We start from the raw sequence: 7,031 nt of genomic DNA, 5'->3' as shown, positions 1-7,031 counted from the left end.
TCTGCCCCAACCCAGCCTCCAGCCCCTGGCTTCCTTCTCCCAAACCTGGCTGGAAACCAGCCCTCCCTCCACCCCGGCATCGTCCCCGCAGGACGATGCCCGCTTCAGGGTCTGGCATCTCGGGCATCCGAGGGGGCCGCCGCGGCACAGGGCGCAAAGCGCCCCGAGAGAAAGCCGGGACTGGGCTAGAGAGGCTGCAACTGGGGCAGCGAGCGGCAAATGCCCCAAGCAAGCTGCTCTCCTGCCCCGGGCACCGCAGCGCCTCCTGCTGGACCAAGGCTGGCGGGGCGACCCGTGCTGCCCCATGCCTCACCTTCACGCCAGCCCCCAGGCCTAGGCCAGCGGGGCCGGGGGACCAGCGCTGTGCTGGCCGCCGAGGCAGGATGCCCTGGCCGGCAGGTGACCCAGGGGGACGCCCGCGTCCTGGGCTGCCCAGGTCCACCTTAAAGAGCTTTGCAGCCTCGGCTACTGTGGACGCGGCGCCATTGGCTGCCGTGGGCTGGGAGCGCCAACCAATGCGCCTTCCCAGTTCCCACATGGGTCCATGATGTCAAAGCTTTCGGGGGCTAATCAGGAGGAGAAGCAGGGGGGAGCCGGGGTGGGGGCGGCCAGGGAGGCCGCGGCAGGCTGGGACTTGTGGTTTCCCAGCCCCATCTCAGCTGGGGCAGCACCTGGGGCAAGGGTGCCAGGCCTGGGCAGCTCTGGGGGCGCATCCCACCGGATACCCCCATGCCCCCGCCCGGCGAGAGCATCCTCGGCCTCGGGCACGGCTGTGCCTGGTGCCACCGCCCCAGGCCGCCTCCGGCCTTTGGCACGAGAGCGGTCAGAGGCCAGGCCCCTTCCTGCCAGGTGCGGGGCATGGGTGCTAGCAAGCAGCAAGGCCGCCTGGAGCCCGTCTGGCCTGTGCCTCGGTTTCCCCCCCTTCCAGGGCGGCCTGCAGCTCAGGCTCCTTTTGCAAAGAGCCCCATGCCTAGGACTGCTCCAGGGAGCTGGGAGCGAAGGCGGCTGGTCCCTGGGGCTCTGCACCCCGACGCCGCGGGCAGCAGGGCACCGGACGAGTGCACGAAGCACCCCATCTTGCCCCCCAGCGCAGCTGGCCCCGGACTACAGCCCCCAGCAGCCTCCGCGCTGCAGCTCCCCACCGCTGTCAATCAAAGTAACGTGGGGCCCAGCTCCCTCCACCGCCTGCCCGAAGTGGCTGGCTGGTATAATTACAGCACATTGATCTAACGGAGGCAAGGCTTTCCTGCTGGCCATGACTCAGGCTGTGCAGAGAGCAGCACATCCCTTTAACACCAAGCACAGCGGCACCTTCCACCACAATAGGACATGCGCCCCCCCAGCTCCCTGCCCACCGGGCTGCAGGCAAGACGGATAAAGCGCTCTTCCCTCTGCGTCTCCCACCGGCCCTGGGGCACGGGGGGCCCTGGGATTCCCCATCCGAGTGCGGCCCAACTTTGTCCCCCGGCTCCCGGCCTTAAAAAACCAGCCTCTGCTCCTTCCGGATCCCCGAGCTGCTGGAAGCATTCGTGCAGCACCGAGCACGGGGAGCCGGCCAGGCCCCAAGCCTTGAGGCCCTACCCCTAATTCATAACAAAGCAGTCGGCAAGGCGGGCGCTTGTCCCCGTTGTCAGGGTCCACCCCAGAAGTGGCTGCAGATGCATCCCCCAGGTACTGCCTCATCACCCCGCGGTGTTCAAATAGAAGGGACGTGGCTGGTTTGGGACCACGCAATGCCAACCCGGGCCTGCCCATCCTCAGGCCGGTTTCTTGGGGGCAAGTGCCCATATTAGCCCCCTTCTCCATGGCCTCTGCTAGACTGAGCAAAACTGGGTTCTCATGCCCCTGGGGCAGGACTCGATGACCCTCCAGGGTCGCCTTATTGTCTGTGCGTCTATGAAAATGCCAGTGGGTGGGAGCAGGCACTGGGGGGTCATGGCCTTCCTGATCGCTCTGAAGAGATTCCCACCCAGCCCCGGGGGGACAGTAGGCATTAGCATGTCTGCTTCATGGGTGGGGAAACTGAGGCACGGAGCGGTCAGGTCCTGGGGTCACCAGGAGCAGCCCCCACATCCCCCCGATTCCTGGCCTGGGTGGACACCCTAGAACGGGTAGGGCGCAGGGACTGGATCTACTCACCCCCTCGGGTGGGAGAGGATCCACTGGAAAGAAAGTTCGCAGGCCCAGCTCCTGGGCCCTACCCTGGCTCTGCTGCCTGCATCTTGCGGAGGGCCAGCGTGCCTCAGCTGCCCCACCTATGAAAGGGAGCAAGAGGGACCCGCTGCAGGCCTAAGCAGCGCCACGGGGCGACGTGCTGCACCATTTCTTTGGGGAAGGAGATAAGAAATTACAGCCAACCCAAGGCCAAGCAGCTCCGGGGACTGATTTCATCTGTGGTGCAAAATTATGTGCAAACCCATCAGGTGCAAGGAAGGCAGAGGCTCCTCCGGCTCAGATCCCAGGGCACATCCTGCCCTCCGGCTCATGCCTGGCCAGCCCTCGTCACCCAGTTATCAGGCATCAGCCCCGTGTTTGGGAGCGGAGGAGGTGGACAGGCCAGGAGCCATCTCAGGCTCCCCAGAGACCCCCCTCCCGTCCCCCCCATCAGCTCTTGGAATAACTGCTGCTCCGCAGAGGCCGGGCAGGGAAACACTTGAATCAATTAAGCCTGCAACCCTCCCTGCTCGTCCCAGAGCTGGAAACAGGACCCAGGAGTCCTGGCTCGCGGCCGTCCTGCTCTCCCTCCTGTCCCCAACTCTCCTCCCACCGCTGTAACCATTAGGCCCATAACGCCTCCTCTCCCCGACGGATGGATGGACAGCCCCACTCAGCCCTAGCGGAGAGGCTTCAAAGAGTTAATCCCTCCCATCCGCCCCTCCATGGACCCCCCTTCGGCCTTCTGCTCTTTAGGGTTAAAGGGAAGTGGTGGGGGGGGTTGGAAATAACCCTGCTCCTTACATCCTGCAGGAGCCGGCTGTGTCTGGCCCTCCGGCGCGGGCAGCCGCAGGGTTAAATATTTAATGTGTCACATTTCATCCTAATCTTTTATTAATTATGTTATTTACTTGCTGCATGATGTCGCCTGTCAGCAGCACGGTATGGGGTGGGGATGGGCTAACATATAGGATCTGCCTTCCCTCCCCCTCCCCACCTGGCTGGGCCACAAGGTGCTAGCGTAGACAGGGACCGACGTGGGGCTCTGCTATGCTGCGTGCCCCACGGCTGAATGGAGATGGGGATCTCCGCCATGGACTGCCTGCAGGGCCTTGGTCAAGTCACTTAGGCTCATCAGGCTGGCAGGTCCCTTGGGACGGGGCGGGGGGTGCATCTAGTGCAGCTCATCCCTGAACCAGCCCCATTTTCTCCCCCCTGGGCTAAAAACATCCAGTGATGGAGATCCCACTCTCCCCAGAGGGATAAACCTCCTTTCCTTCTCCCACCTGCTGCTAGTGCTCTCCAGGCAGGGATCGTCTTGGGACATGCAGCGCCTCGCACAGGGAGGCTGTACCTCTGGTGATATAGCCCCCCACCCTGGCACTATACAATATAGCCCCAGCCCTGGCGGCTCCTAGCAGAGGGGCGGCCGAGCTCTTTCCCACCCCTGACCCTATTGCTAGGCTCTCTGCAGCCAGCCCCTCTCCTGCCAGCAGCTTGGCAGAGGGTGAATGGGCTGGGGGCAGGGGAAGCACAGCCTGGCATTAACCCCTCCCCGCTGCCCCCCCGCCCAGTCTGCCGGCTGGGGACACCAGAGCACCCAGCCCCGTAGCAAAAGCCACCCTGCAAGCAGGCGGGCACAGCTGGGGCACAGGGTCAGGCTGGACCTGCCGTGAGACTTGGATGACTTGGACAGCGGCCCAGGCACAGGCCAGCCCAGGGTCTCTGCCCCCCCCAGGCAGGTGGACGCACCCGGTGAGAACCGGCGGTGGCTGGAGTAACCCCCAGACACAGCGCGGGTGGGCGGGGGGCACGGGTCATGGGACTGTCCCCGTCCCACTGCCGTGTGCTGGGCTTCTCCAGGGCACTAGGAGCCCCTGGCATGGCTGCATGGCCTGGCAGGGGCTGAGAGGCTGGGGAACATCCCCGGCTCTGCTGGAACCGGGGTCCCCTTTGGAGACAGCTGGTGCCAAAGTCAGCCCCCCCCCAGGGGCCAAGTACCCTTTGCTCTTCCCAGCCACTCGCCCGCTACCTGCTCAGGAGCTCACTCACACGGAGGAGCCTGCAGAGATGAGACACGGCAGGGGAGGGAAACTGAGGCACGGGAGCAGGAAGTGATTTCACCAAGTGGCTGAGCTGAAGCTGGAACCAAGAGCTGCCCGCCTCTCCGCCCATTCATCCGCACTGCGGCCAGGGGAAGAGCCCGAGCCACAGGCACCAGCAGCGCCTGCAAGCCGCGTGCCCCCGCCCCGAGATGTCCTGCAGCTGCAGGCCCCGGGGCCACTCGCAGGAGACGGAGCTGGGCTGGGGCACAGGGGCTGCGGGAGCGGGGCGCGAGCCCTGAAAGCAGCGCGGGAGCCAGCACCGCATTTCCCAGGCGCTGCCTTCGCTCTGCCCACCAGCTCCCGCCGGCACTTACCGGCTCCGAGTGGGGCTTGAATTATTGATGCCTCTTTTAGCTTTTATCCTCCGTCCGCGGCAGCCACCAAGGCCTGGAAGCTCCTGCATTAGTGATGAGCTGGGACCAGCACCCCCACCGCCACCCCCCACATGCATTACTGAGCTCTCCTGCCTCACAGGCGGTGCCCGGGTGAAGCCAGCTGGAAGTGATGCTGGGCTGGGGACCAGGAGACACCCCCCCGCCCCGGCAGCCGCAGCCACAGATCTCGCCGGCTCCGGCATCCCTGCCGCGGGACGGCCCAGCCCACAAAACCCAGCCTGGACACCCCGGTTTCCATTGCCAGCAGCACCCGAGGGCTCAGGGCACCGATGCAGCACAGTGCTTGCAGAGACTCTCGCTGGGATCACACCAAGGAGCCAGCAAGATGAGGCTGGGCCCCACCGGCGTTACGGCCTGCAGCAGCGCCTCGCCGAGCAGATCCGTTCCCCGCCGCCCACGGCTGCTCCAGCCAGGCGGGCGCTCCCTGCCCCGGCAGCCGCCTGCAGCTGCTGGACAACATTCTTGCTCATTCAACCCCGAACCAACATGCTGAGGCTGCTGATCGCAGCGCACACCAGGCCAGGCTGACACCTGCACCCCGCCCTGCAGGGAGCCAGGCTGGGACCACACAGCACCCATTACACCCCCCGGCGCAGGTGTCGATGCCTGGCCCTCCTGGCTGGATTTGAAGCAGGAGCCCGGCAGGGAGAGGGCTTAGCACGCAGCCAGCCCCCCCGGCCGAGGCGCTGAGCAAGCAGACACGGCTACAGCAGCAGCTGGAGCCTGGCGCCCTGGCTGCAGCAGGACAATGGGGGCAGCCAACACGCGGCTCCCACTTCTGCTTTTGAGCCTGAGAACCACCACCCCGCTGGCACTTGCGAGAGGAAACGCATCCGGGTGCCCATTGAAGGGAAAAAGTGTAGCGGGGGGAAAGCCTGAAGGAGCTGCCAGGCCTAATCCTGCACCCAGAGCCAGGGACGAGCGTAGGACCTAGCAGAGCAGGCACCGGGGACTACGCCTGCTCTCAGAGCCTGTGGGTTTGGGATCAGTCCCACTTCCCTGTCCTTTCCATCCCTTTCTCCCCCTCCACCCATGCACACACATGACAGGCACGTGGCCCCTAGGAAATGGCAGGAGGGGGCCACCTACGGGACAGAAACCCCCCATCCCTCCTTGCACCGCACCCCACTCCTGGGAGCGTGGCTCCAGGGCCTTAAAGCAGGCAGCCTACCTTTAGGAGCCAACATTGCTCATGCCTGGGCACAGCAGACCCGATACGCTCCGGGGATTACAGCCCTGCCTCCTCTCCAGCCCCCACTGCATGCACCGAGCCTGGAGCCAGCACCTGTGGCAGGATGATGCTCCAGGAGAGACAAATCCGATCCTCTTAGCCGGGGATGAGCCTGGCGCACGCGGCGGGTTCGCAGGTGCTGGCAGCTCATGGGTCCCCGCAGCCTGCGGGCAGCTCTGCCAAGCCCCAGCCTGGTCCCCTGCGCTGCTGGGCCCTGCCGGGGTGGAAACATCGCTGCTCCATCAGGGCTGGAAGATACTGAGAGCAGAGATGCTGGGCTCCAGACCCTGCTGAAGACCTGATTGCATGAGCGCCGTCCCAGCCCCAGGGCACCACAGGCCCGATTCCCAGATCAGGCCAGGAACAACCGCTACCCAGAGCCTCTGTGGGAGGGAGTCAGGCTTGAGGTCTCACCAGGCTGGCATCCTTATCCATCAGCCTGTGCCTGGGGCACCGAGGCAGCACAGCAAGTGTCCGGAGAACCGGGCCTTCGTTCTCCTGTCCCCACTTCAGTCCTTTGCTGCGGGACAACTGAGGAAAGGGCCCCGGTGCCAGAGGGATGCCAGGAGACGGCTTCCCTTAGGTGGGAAGCAGGGGCTGGCATCGGCAACATGGGAATGGGTGGTGGGGGATAGCAGGGGACATCCCAATGAGCCTGGCGGCTGAGCCTGGCAAAGGGGCCCGAGGGAGTGAGGACCCCCAAGCCAACGAGGTTAGCCGTAAACACCCTAGCCTTAGAGCCACCCCATCAGGGTCTCCAGGACACACAGCTCCCCCGGGGCAGGCCGGACGGATGGGCTCCATCAAGGGCAGGGACACGGCACAGAAGGGGAAACTGAGGCACCCAACCCTGACCCTCCCCAAAGAAGAGGCTTGGAGCCGCGGGCTTTACCAACCTTCGTATTTCTTTATTTGAAAGGCACAGCTAGTACATCCTCAACACGGCGTCTCCAGCTCCCCCGCGGACGGGGCGCGGGGTCCGGTGACAAAGAGCAAAACAAGATCTCGCTAAAGGACTATGTACAAACACCAGGTCGCGCTCTCTTAGTATTATTATTATTATTTCTTTTTTTAATTCCATTTTAGTTTCGTAGAAGACAGACCCTAGCGCACGGACAGAAAAACCAGAGAAAGCTGCAGTATCCT

This window comes from Crocodylus porosus, unplaced genomic scaffold (genome assembly GCF_001723895.1).
Source record: "Crocodylus porosus isolate Cpor-Errol unplaced genomic scaffold, CroPor_comp1, whole genome shotgun sequence".
NCBI lineage: Eukaryota > Metazoa > Chordata > Crocodylia > Crocodylidae > Crocodylus > Crocodylus porosus.
The sequence above is the reverse complement of the archived record's forward strand: the minus strand, read 5'-3'. Positions refer to the sequence as shown.